We start from the raw sequence: 13,102 nt of genomic DNA on the forward strand, positions 1-13,102 counted from the left end.
TTAGCCTACGTTATTTAGCAATAGATCTAAGTACTAAAAGACTTTTTTTCCATTTGTTTCCAATGCATACTTGATAAATCTTGCTTGTGTATTGTATATCAGGGGTTTCCAAACGTTATCAACCCAACAGTTAATCTCAAGACTCACCATTTTTTAGAAATATAAATATAGAGGAAAACACAAACACATTTGTTTCCTTTAGTTTTTGAATAAGTTTACTTTAGTAATATTATGGTCTTATGGCAGGGCTGCATGATTATGGCAAAAATTATAATTGCATTTGCACGGAATATGAAATTATATATTTGAAAAATACAGTGAATTGCAAGGCTGCAGAGAACAGTGCACTACTGCAGACTTATACTACTGAGGGTTTAAAGATATTATTTTAATAGTCAGTCGTGAACTAAAGTGGGCCGGTCTAAGGCATGAAACTCCAGGGCTGAAAATGAGTCCCACTCCGGCCCTGTTCAGGTGACAACATTGATCCGCTTCTGTCAGTTTCCTGGGCATTGTATATCATCACCATTATGCTTCTTCTGAAATGTGATAAGAGAACTGGGTCTTTAATTAAAAGAGTCATTAAGAGAGATAAAGTTTGGTACCTAATTAGTGTTAAAGTAGGCTTGGGCGGTAATACGGTAATATGGTATACCGCGGGATCTAAAAATAGCAAAGGTATCAGTTTCTATACCGCCATACCGGCATTAAAAAAAACAAAACAATGAACTTATATAGCAGACAAGGATTAAATATTAAATTAGGGATGGCGAAAACTAAACATTTTCTTAACCGACCACCGAGCCATTAACTGATTAGTTTAAAACAAGTTACGCTGTTTATAATAACAGCCATTTCGAGCTGCGCCTGCAATTTTGCAACTCTGTCGCATCTCTCTGCTGCTCTGCCTCCGGCTCATCCGAAACATCATTCCCGCAAACGCGTCGCCGCGGAGCTTGTATGCTGCTTGTAATCGGAGGACAAATGACTCCTTAGTTTCAAAATGGTTTTGGTAAAGTGATCGCGTGGAAAATAAAGGCGTTTGTCTTATTAGAAGCTCATTTGAAACATTGCCGCGGCTTATTTAAGAAAATGACAGACGCCACTTAAGTTTGAGGTAGTGCTAAAAATTATAAAGAAAGATGATGATCATCATCACCTTATCAGTTAGCACTGAAATGTAGATGTAATGTATTTCCAAATCTAAACCCAACTTGTGCGGAATGTTGCCTAATAGACTGCAACACGATAAAACAGGCACCTTTAGGGCTGCAGTCACACCGAAAGCGTTTATGGCAGTTGCAGGCGCCTTTTTTGAATGATATTCTATGGGCAGGGCGCGTTTGCGCGCTGTTTATGCGCGCCGAGCGCCTTGCGGTTTTCTGCCGCCTGCCGCGCACGCGTTTTTGAAGGAGCGCTGAGAGCGGAGAAGCGCCTGACGTCATTCGCGTCTTCCATTGTCCAATCGAATGAGGGGAGAGGCGGGCCTTACGTTGTGCTGAGGGAAGTTTACAGTTGCTTTTAAGAACCGGACTCGCTCACTCTCTCCTGCGTGTTTGTGCACCTCTCACCCTCAAACAAGGTCAGAGCAAGCGCCCTCTTTTTAAAGTTTCCGCTAATATGACAGTTAACAGCAAAAGAGCGCTCACGCTTCAATATTTGATTGACAAGACAGCTGACTACGTGGTTGCTTAGCAATATGAAAAGCCGCGCCGCACTGCTCTTTTTTAAAAAAGGCAGTGCGTCGCGCCTTGCGTTTGCAAGCGTTTAAAGCGCTTTTGGTGTGACTGGCCCCTCAGAATGCATAAAAGACGCACCGCCAAGGCAGGTCTAACTCACTCTGTGCCTTCTAGTAACGACTAGAACAACTCTTTTGTATAATTATTATTACTTTTTCATTTTTCAAAAAGACAAGTGTCAACTTCTGTTAAGTGCAACACGATGCAATGCTTTGCTGATGCGAGCCGCGAGAAAGCCCTTGTCTGTTTTAGAAAGAATGCAGCAAAGATATTTAATGCTAATGTATGAGTTTCATTCATTTATGATGAGGTCCGTGCGTTCTAGTTAACAATGCAATGCAAGCGAACGCGCCGTGCCGGCGCCTCCATGTCATGGTTATTATATTGTCTATATTTGCTTTTAATTTATTAAATACATGCAATTGGTTGATAAAACATTTATTAAAATTAAGACACAATTTATACAAAACGAAATTCACTTTAAAGAAAGGCTTTCTACAAAGCAAAACCTAATTAAGTGGTAAAAATGTCTAATGATTTACAAAAACAAAACTTAATCTGCACTTTACTGTTAACAGACGTGAATGTTAATAATTTGGAATACAACCAGGAAAGACTTTCGTTTTAATTATTTAATTGCTGGATTTTACAAAAAATATTTTTATTTTATATGCTGGAATATGCAGAAATATAAGTTAACAGAAGGAGGACTTTCTTTATTTCATTACAATATGGCGGAATGTGCAGAAAATAGGTTTAAATGTTCAGCAATTTTCTTCAAGTCTGAGACTGTTGCTTTGATAAAATTTTAGCTTGATGCAATGTGAGTGCACAAAACCAAACGCCGTGACCTCGCGCCAGAACCCAAATGCCGTGACCTTGCGCCAAATGTTTTTATTGGTTTATAAGTACAAACAGGCGAGTTACGAAATATTGAGTATGAGGGATTTGTTCACTTCACACAAAAATATCCTGGAAATTGGAATGAGATGGCTAACTGTAGTCGCGTTTAGTCCACTGTCTATAATAGCCTAATTTAGAGATAATTTTTTTAACCGACAACTGGTTAATTCTGTTTGACCTTTTGTATTTATCTTTTTTATAAACTGCTAGTTGTTGCTAATAAAAGTTGTTAATATTGTTGTGCATGTTATTTTGTTATTTCAGTATTAGTGTTTGGTATTCAGCAGGGGCGCCGTAAAGGGGGGAAAAGTTAGGACGATTCTAAGGGCCCATGAAATTTTGAGGGCCCCAGCCAAGGACTGTGCCGCAAACGCAACCCCCTTAAGCTGAGCCCTCTTAGCTCCGCCCCCGTCTTTACTCTGCGTGTTAGCGCAGTCTTCAATCCACGGTCTCACAGTGCGCGTGAACTTCACAAGAGAGCAAGGTGTGTGTAATTACTGCTATTTGCTATGATATCTGCATATGTGCGCTTCCTTACTATAAATGCAGTTTACACAATGTGACGCTGGAGCAATACAATGCAGTTTTCTTTCCGCTGTAAAGTCTTCGCTCTGTTCACCTCAGTTTAAAAAAACACAAGGGGATTTACGTTCCCTGTTTTATGTTATGATTCTAACGCGAAGTCAGCACTTATAAGCTGTTTTAATTAACGTAGCCCGTATAAGCTAATTAACATAGAAATGCGATCGGTTACACACTTCAATGTTTTGCAACGCAATATGCCAAAGAAGGATTTTTATGCAGTCGTGAATCGAGTTGATTGTGATAAAACTGAAATGCAACTAAGGCTAAACTAGTCCAGTTATGTATATTAAAGCTTCTCACCTTGCAACAGGTTTAAGAAATCAATGGAAATTTATGTTGTAATCTGCTATAGTTGTCATTCATTTCATTTTAGAGTCCCGTTGATTAAAAAACAGTCTGAAGAATCATTTAATAACAGTATAGCTGTTTTCTCAAGTTCACAGTTTCAATGATCTGTCGTTATTTTTGCTTTACTGAAGCTGCTGGTGTGTGAAACTTGTTCTTTACCTTATAAATAATGCTAATAATTATAATACAGGCTTTGGTCAAGCCTTTTTGACCCAGTCTTATTTGAGGCATAAGGTATAGAAAAGATGCATTGTTGTTGTTCGCCATTTTTAAGTGTTACAATGTCATTGGTGTGTGTAACAGCTCAAGTATGTCACTGACTCTGAGACTGCATGTGAAAATCAGACTTAAGTCTCAAATCTTATTGTGAAATAAAAAGCATCACAGTTTAATTTCAAGCATTAATTTCACTATGATTTCAATCGCTGACATGACATTACTCAGTCAATATTAAAAATATCAAGTTTATATTTTCACAAAATGTTCTTTACATTATGTAGGATGAATTTATGTGGAAAACAGTAAATCACAAATAAATACTTCAGCTGGGGTTTCACAGACATGGTCACATTTATCTTTAATCTTTAAGAACATTGCATTTTCTCTGAATATTCGATTAATGTACTGTATTTTTCAATTAAATTTACATTGGACAATAAATTATCTTAGCTGCAGACATTGTAGGTGTCTATAAATACTGATAATTGTGGTCATAACAATAGCAAAATAAATAGTTCTGTATTATTAAATTACAGACAAAGATTTTGAATAGCTACAGTAGGTTGGATTGTATGTTTGGGGTGAAATTGGTATGTTGGGGGCCTGACCTCCTATTCTTTCATAGGGCCCAAAATTGCCAGCGGCGCCCCTGGTATTCAGTTTCTGAAGGGTTTAGCCAACATTATAGTGACGCTGTCTGATTACGTCATAATTGTATAATTATTCACGGTAATACCGTATACCGTAAAATAGGGAGGCGGTTTGATGGTATCAAAATTTGGATACCGCCCAAGCCTATGTTAAAGAGTTATTAAGAGCGACAAGACTCAAAAGCGATCTCCTCACGATGACTGACTGACATCTGAAGCGCGTGCACACAGACGCGCAAGTGCCCGGATATATAGACATCTACACAAAATTACAGTTTTACAAAGATCTGTTGGTTAACTGTTGGGTAAAAATATCTAATGGTTTAAGAAGTCTGTCTCAATGTCAATCAAACAAAAGGGAAAAAAAGTTGAACATACATTGATGGTGTTTTTGCTCTGTGTGTGCTAAATCTATTAGCTTTACCAGTGATTTTAAGGTATTGATGTGGTAATTTAATGTATGGATGTGGTAATTTCTGTGGTAATTTGACTCTTTCAACTTCAAACAGGTGTAGTTCTGTCATATTTTGTTATATTTCAACAAATCATGCATTGTTCTATGTTTTAATAGAGAATGTCAAAATATGAACAACATTTTTTTTAAATTTGCTAATTCCGACTCAACTTGCCAGCACAGGTCAGAAATGATGCAGCAGCAAACAAAAATGGAGAAAGAAAATTTTTCTGAAAGGAAAATTCATACAAAACAATGGCTGACGATTCTGTTAAAAATGTAAACAGGCTGTTGTTAACATACATTTGCATAAAGCTATATATATGATTAGAGTATTAAAAACCTTAAAAGTGTTAAATTAGGGTAAATTTAGAATGGATAAAAATTAATTTGCGATTAATCGCGAGTTAACTCATGAAATCATGCGATTAATCTAGATTAATTTTTAATCTATTGACAGCCCTAATATATATATATATATATATATATATATATATATATATATATATATATATATATATATATATATATATATATATATATATATATATATATATATATATATATATACACTAACCGGCCACTTTATGAGGTATACCTGTCCAACTGCCCGTTAACGCAATTTTCTAAACAGCCAATCACATGGCAGCAAATCAATGCATTAGGCATGTAGACATGGTCAAGATGATCTGCTTAAGTTCAAACCGAGCGTCAGAATGAGGAAGAAAGGTGTTTTAAATGATTTTGAACGTGGCATGGTTGTTGGTGCCAGACGGGATGGTCTAAGTATTTCAGAAACTGCTGATCTACTGGGATTTTCACACACAACCATCTATAGGGTTTACAGAGAATGGTCAGAAAAAGAGAAAATATCCAGGGAGCGGCAGTTCTGTGGGCGTGTCACAGGTCGGAGCGGACCACCCCTATTGTGAGTCTCGCTCCTCCCTCAGTTTCCACCCCGAGGAGATCTCAAAACACCCCAATGACAACACAGACGAGAAGGTATAAAAGTTAACGAGGTTTATTTCTTTTTAAAAAAGAGAAATACTAAAAGGGCTGCTGGAATCAGATGGGTAGCTGGGGGTAACTAATGTGAAAGCCCAGGCTCGTCCTCCCGGACTCAAGGGTGCAGAGAAGGGAATTCCTCTAGATAGGCCTCGTACACAACAGGTAAGTGATCCTGGGTTTCCTTCCTCGCTTCACTAGGCGGCAGCAGGTATCTTCCTCTCAACCTCTGGCCCTGGGCTTACTAGAGGAAATGACAAATGAAAGTGCAAGGGTAAGTATGTAGATAGAAACAACAACTCTTAACTGTAGGCTATCCAAAGAGCTTACGGTCCATCCACTGATTGCTCTGTGTTTGCTCTACGACAGGGGTCCGGTAGGGTGCGCAGACCAATATCACAGCTCTCAGTATTGAACGAACGAACATACAGGTGAGTACCCCGGACTTTTAACTTTGGGCCAACAGGTAAGTTCCCAGGGCTCTCGACGTTGGACAGACAGGTGTGTATACAGGCCTTTCGCTTTGGGCAAACGGGTAAGTAGAGGGGACCTTTAACTGGGGCCAGCTGGGCAAATACACAGGGTCTTTAACTTCGGCAACAGGTAAGTATGGGGGCCTTTAGCTTTGAACAACCAGAAGAGTACCCAGGGCCTTTAACTTTGGGCACCCAGGTAGGTACAGGGTCCTTTAACTTTGGGCGAGCAGGTAAGTATATGGGGCCTTCAACTGTGAACAGCCAGGTAGGTACAGGAGCCTTTACTTTAGACAGGCGGGTAGGTATACGGGGCCTTTAACTTTGGACAGACGGGCAAGTATATGGGGCCTTTAACTTTAGATGAGCAGGTAAGTATACTGGGCCTTTAACTGTAGACAGTCGGGTAGGTACAGGGGACCTTTAACTTGGGACAGACAGTTCACTTTTACAGCAGGCGGTGAATACACTAAGCTTTAGCAGGCAAGGAGGCTTTACAGGTGAGTATTTGGTAAGCTTAACTTACAGCAGGCGGTGAATACACTGGGCTTTAGCTTTAGCAGGCAAGAAGGCTTTACAGGTGAGTATTTGGTAAGCTTAACTTACAGTAGGCGGTAAATACACTGAGCTTTAGCAGGCAAGGAGGCTTTACATGTGAGTATTTGGTAAGCTTAACTTACAGGAGGCGGTGAATACACTGGGCTTTAGCTTTAGCAGGCAAGGAGGCTTTACAGGTGAGTATTTGGTAAGCTTAACTCTCTGGGGTTGACCGCGGCGGGGGCGCTGCGAACTCTTTATTTTTCAATCACTCCACAAAGAGACTTAGATAACTCTGCTGATTTAGGACATACAAATAGGATATATATATCATTTAAAACATTGAAGTGTCTAGTTTTTTTCTATCCACTTCCAATAAAAACAAAATGATTAAGCAAACAACAAAATAAAAAAAATAAACATGATGCATGTTTTGTTCTCTCTCCCTCAGTGAAGTCCTTTCTAAAACACATCAGAAAAATTCAATGTAACTTAACGAATACATGTCATAGAAACAAAAGATAAATGTCTACATAATGCTTGGAATGTCAGCTTTTAAAGGCGGAGTGCATGATGTTTGAAAGCCAATGTTGGTATTTGAAATCACCTAAACAAACACGCCTCTACCCCAATAAAATCTGGACTTTTTGTTGATAGACCCGCCCCACACATACGCAACCCGGCAAGGATGTCGGTTAGTAGACACGCTCCTTACTGCTGATTGGCTATAAGTGTGTTTTGGTAGTCGGCCCGTCTCCTTTTCCAAAGCGTTTTTCAAACATCGTGGACTGCGCCTTTAAATTATGTAAGTTAGATTGAAAACATATATTGTCATTCGGTGTAAACTGTATGAGAAGGAGGAGAGGTACCGTATTTCTCCTGTTACCTGTTTATCTGTAATGAGATGAGATCGCCACACCCCCGCGCCATTGAAGTGAATGAGCAGAGACATCCATATGCATAACTCATGCCTCCTACAGTCAATTGATACGCAATCCAGAATCCAGTCTCTCCATTCCTTGTTGTTCCATCCGAGTGCACCAAATATGACATCTAAATCCTTATTTACTTGCATATGTGTGTCAGTTTCTCCAGACGCGAGTGTTTTCTTTGTTCTTCCGTCAAACAGTTCACGCAACGCGACGCGCACATACACAAACACACGAGTCAGGAAATTCAACGTGCTTTTTGGTATTCTTATAAAATACGGGATTGCAAACAGCTCAATCCTTATTGAGTTGCGTCTAGGCACTTATCTCCGCACAGCAAGTTTATTAAAACACAAGATCACTCGCATGTGCACACATACTGCTTTCATGATCAGCACGTGAGGGAGTAACTTAATGGTGGCGGCTGTAAACAAACATTGATAAGTTTATCACGTTTGTCACTTGTGTTTCTACTATAATGATTACAAAAACACAAACAAGAGTCCAGACAACGATATGCAGTTATTTTGAGCTTTTTACTGCACAAAAGTAAATCTCTCGCTGGCCAACCTAACACTAACCCTGTGTTCATTTTTACAATGGCCAACAGTACCTTTACTATGATTACTATGGTTTTTAAAGGTTTACTTGTGAAATTCATAGAAAATATTTCTATTTAATTCTATATATATATATATATATATATATATATATATATATATATATATATATATATATATATATATATATATATATATATATATATATATATATATATATATATTAGGGGTGCACCGAAATTTCGGCCGAAAATGGCATTATCGGTTTCGGGCCGAAATAAAAAATCCAGCCGAAAATGTAAACCGAAAATGAATGTCAACCGCGTCCGCGCCCCTTTCATCTGTGCACTAGCGCTTGGGTTTCACTCAGCCTCACGGTGATCAGTCGTCTCCCACCCCTCCCCTTCGTGCTCAAGCAGGTTTCACTCAGGGTCCAGCTGTTTGCACGCGTCTGCAAAGATTAAGAATGTCTTGATGTGTAAACTTTAGAGAGAGTCGCGCTAATGTGTCTCATACTGTAATCCATTAACATACATTTGGCGAATAAAGCAATGAAACACAACGTAACGTTTTTATGTGGAGCGACTGTTGCGCTGTTTGGGATTCACCATCAGTCTCTGTATATGCATGCGTTTAAGTGCCCTTAAAGCCGAAAGTATACTAGGGACGTCCGCGTATGCGTGCCATCATTTTCGTCATCAGGAGGGTCCGCGGCCGGCCGCGCGGACCGTCCGCGTGCAGCCCAAAATTTGAGACCGCACGGACAGTGCGCGTACAGTCCGCGTACAACATCGCATGCGCGTGAAAATATTTAGACAGGACACTCCACTACAAACAATTATACAAAGGAAATAGACAGCATTTGCACACATACTATCGTTTTTCTTCTTTAATTTTATTTCATCCATAAACAGAAAGCTGTGGAGCATGTTTGTTACCATATTGTTTGATTCCTGTTCTTTGTTGTCTTCTTGTTTGTTCTAAACTGTGTTTGCTTTATATGCATTCTAAATTAAAAAACGTCTTGCAGGCATCTTCAACATGTCGATATGAAATCTTTTAGGAAACGTCTCAGAGACACGTTGCAAATGAGCAAAAATCTAAATAAGTCTTGCAGATGTAAACGCAGACATCAAATAGACGTCTTCGAGGTGTACCTGTGCCATTAGGGTTAACACCTTGTTACATGTTTTAATGAAAACCCTGTTTAATATAACAGACCACTGGCTGATATTGTGCAATTTTTGATAAATTTTATGTTAATGTTAAATAAACTTGCATTTTGCCTGTCAGTCATCTCCTCAGTTTATGCAAAATGGTATCAGCATGGAAGTGTACTGATGTTGAACATTTACTATTCGTTACATGCATGCCCAAGATGTATGGTGAATACAAATTATGCACAGGAATATTGTCTTATTTCGAGTCGAGGTGGCTGTTGAGCAGGTCTGAAAGTGAGTAACTTCTGGATCGTTGCTGTTTGGAGACACGAATGTTTAAAACGATTCAGTCCGAATTGGAGAACGGTTTTAACTTGTTTGCCTTAAAGGTGCAATTTGTAAGATATTTGCAGTAAAATCTCCAAAAACCACTAGGCCAGTGTTATATATTTTGTCCAGCTGATTACTATCAATATCTGTAATGGTTTCAACTACTTGTAAATCGTGAGAAAATTTCCATTCAAAACATTGACACGGGGCAGTGCAGTCTCCTGTCAATGACGTTAATATCCATGTGACCCTTTTTCACCGCCTTTACTGACGTAACCCACATGAGAACACTGGTCGAGCTCGAAAAAATAAAATGGCGGCCAAGGAAGCGGCTGGAGCACAAATTTAGTGAAAATAAACGTATATTTTCACTTTTTAAGCATTTTAATTTCATTTCTAGCGAGAAATTAGTATTGTAGTTTTCAAATATGTGATTAGTTATCACAAAGGCACTCTCTGTTTATATTTCAAACACGCTGCCTTTGAAGCGCGTCGGAAAGCCTTTCTCTGAGCGGCCTTCAGGCCATCCGGTGCCGAAGTCATGTCCTCATGAGGCAGCAAGGCCACAAGTCCTCACAGTCCTCACAGTCTTGAGGTTTCGGACGCAGCCAGTGTCGTGGACAAACGCGGAAATACGCGCTTGCTTATGGACTTATGGATATCTCTGTACCGTCTGCCGCTGGTTGTGTCAGCTCCTGTTAGCGTACGGGCCAACCAAACGACCCAAGAAGAGTTTGGAACAAAACGAGGGAGGATCAATTTGGTGTTGCATTATCTGGATAGAGAGAGCTTCACGACAACATTTAACTAGACCGAGATTCTGATCCTGCTTGTGTTTTACGCGATGGGTGAGTTGTTTTGATTCGTAACCCTTCAAAAAACGTATGCTATTATATTGATCACAACATTAGTGTAATCAGCGCGTCTTCCCGCGGAGGATATGCACATCAAAAGGTATTGTACAGCAATATAAATGGTCATTTTAAGACACTTCACAATAAGATTTGTACTGTCAATACATTATGTGAAAAATCATGGTAGATTGTAAGTTGAAAACTTAATTCTGAGCTGTGTTTACCATCGAATTTGGACTAATACTGTAATATCAATATGACTAACAATTTCGTTTTGAACATCACATATAAACTTACATAATGAAATAAACGATGTCATCAAACGCAACATTTATAAGACTTGATTACCTTATCCATCAACGTGATTTCTCGTTCTCGTCTGATATGGCAAAAGTTAAAGACTACAAATCCCATAATTCCACGCTGCTTCAGAGCGTCAGTAAACAACATCATTGTTTTTGTTTGATCTGGCGCCATCTTTCGGCGCATTTTACAAATTGTATCTTTAAAGAACCAGTTCAAGATAATGATTAGTTCACAAACTAAACGAACATCATTAGCCGTCACAAATAGTATTTTGGGATGGGAGGCTTTCAACGTAGCTGGGTTTAAACTGTGTTTGAGGCCGGGCAATGAATACTGATGGTAAAGCGAAGCTTCGAATCTAATTGCTTTAACAATGATTCACTGTTTCTAAGCACTACAAAAGCCTAGATATGGCACCACCTGCTGGTGAAAACGGCGTCCGGGCCTGTACCGGTAGCGGAGGCAGCCTCACGCTACAGTTTTCGGTCAGGCCATAGCCAGAGGACAGGATTAGAAGGAGAAACTTGTTCCACTAGCGGAGACATGCTCGCGCTTAGGAATGGCGAATAATGGAAGGAAGCTGAGGAAGAGAAGAATATAGGGCGTCTGGGCCTGTACCGGTAGCGGAGGCAGCCTCACGCTACAGTTTTTGGTCAGGCCACAGCTGGAGGACAGAATTAGAATGAGAAGCCTGTTCCACTAGCGGAGACATGCTCACGCTTTGGAATGGCGAATAAAAGAAGAAGGGAGCTGAGGAAGTAAATAGGGTGTCCGGGCTTGTGCCGGTAGTGAAGGCAGCCTTGCTCTACAGTTTTTAGTCGGAACATGATTAGAATGAGAAGGATCCTGGGTCTGAGCCGCTAGCGGAGCCATGCTCACGCTGCGAGGTTGCCATGCGTTGCCGATGGCTGTTGCTGATGATCCATAGCATGATCCGGCCGTGCTGGAGACTGTAACATCTACTCTAGAGCAAGGGTCTAAGCACATTCTATTAATAGATAATTGTAATATTTATTACATATTTTCTATATTAGCTTGGATTGGTTTATGCATGTTAACATTTTAAACAATACTAAAACATAATAACAAGTAAAACAAAAAGAGAGCCATGGTCTAGAGCTTCTGAAGACTGCAGAGGATCTTTGCAGAGTCAAACTGTGGCTTATATATGGCTTGCCTTTGTCCTGATTGGGTAGATATGATGATTACTGATTGAGGACAGCTGGTGGTACTAGAGTATCTGTTGATTACTGATTATAGACAGCTGGAAGTACTTAAGTGGTTTATTTGACGTGCTCCTCCCGAACTACGTTAATAAAACATCATTTCTTGTGATTTGTCTAGATCCAATACGTTTTCTAAAACAGGGATGAGTGGCATCTGCAACGGGGTTGCAGTGAATAAAATCATTAAAATCATGTCCAGCTGTTACAATGTCAATTCACTAACCAGTTTGGTGGGTTATGTTTTACAATTTATAGTCACATTATTTCCTGCAGTCTGTGTACATTGAGCACACATACATAACTCTGTAGTATTTTCTCAACTGGATACAAAAATACCTTATGCATATTATGCGCAGATGAATTGTGCTGAAGTTCATGTCTTATATTTATCTCTTATTTACGTATCACATGATTCTCATCACAGAAACATGCAAGGCAATGACAACACTCATTATTAAGGTCATGGAGTCACATGCTGTACATTCTGCAGGGTTCCTGTCTTACATAAAGAAATGAAATTGTACAATTTTTGCCTTTTAAAAAAGTGTGTTTTCATTGCCTTTATATGAAAACTTCATAAGAACAACTTTTACCAACTCAACTTTGACTTTGTACATTTATCAGGAGATAAAGTGTGAACTCAGCGAGAGATGCTGTGCGCTGCATTGCCAAGTCCTCCACCTTTTTGCAGACTTCAGATTAATAGTACTTTTAAACTTTTTCAGCAAGTTTCAGCAAGTTTATATTTTTCCGTGGGTAAAGATGAAAGGATTTAATTTATTAGTTATTGGAATAGTGATTGGGAAGCTTTTTGGATAGTTTTT

General features: G+C 39.3%; 1 long non-coding RNA gene across 1 annotated transcript; it reads right to left on the reverse strand.

The window, feature by feature from the left end:
* Positions 1–5,903: 5,903 nt before the first annotated feature.
* Positions 5,904–8,506, reverse strand: LOC129435002 (uncharacterized). Its single transcript, XR_008641057.2, has 2 exons — positions 6,234–8,506; positions 5,904–6,147 (listed from the first exon to the last, which is right to left on the reverse strand). It is a non-coding gene; the product is annotated as an uncharacterized lncRNA (long non-coding RNA).
* Positions 8,507–13,102: the final 4,596 nt, after the last annotated feature.

Source organism: Misgurnus anguillicaudatus, chromosome 24 (genome assembly GCF_027580225.2).
Source record: "Misgurnus anguillicaudatus chromosome 24, ASM2758022v2, whole genome shotgun sequence".
In the NCBI taxonomy this organism is placed as follows: Eukaryota; Metazoa; Chordata; class Actinopteri; order Cypriniformes; family Cobitidae; genus Misgurnus; species Misgurnus anguillicaudatus.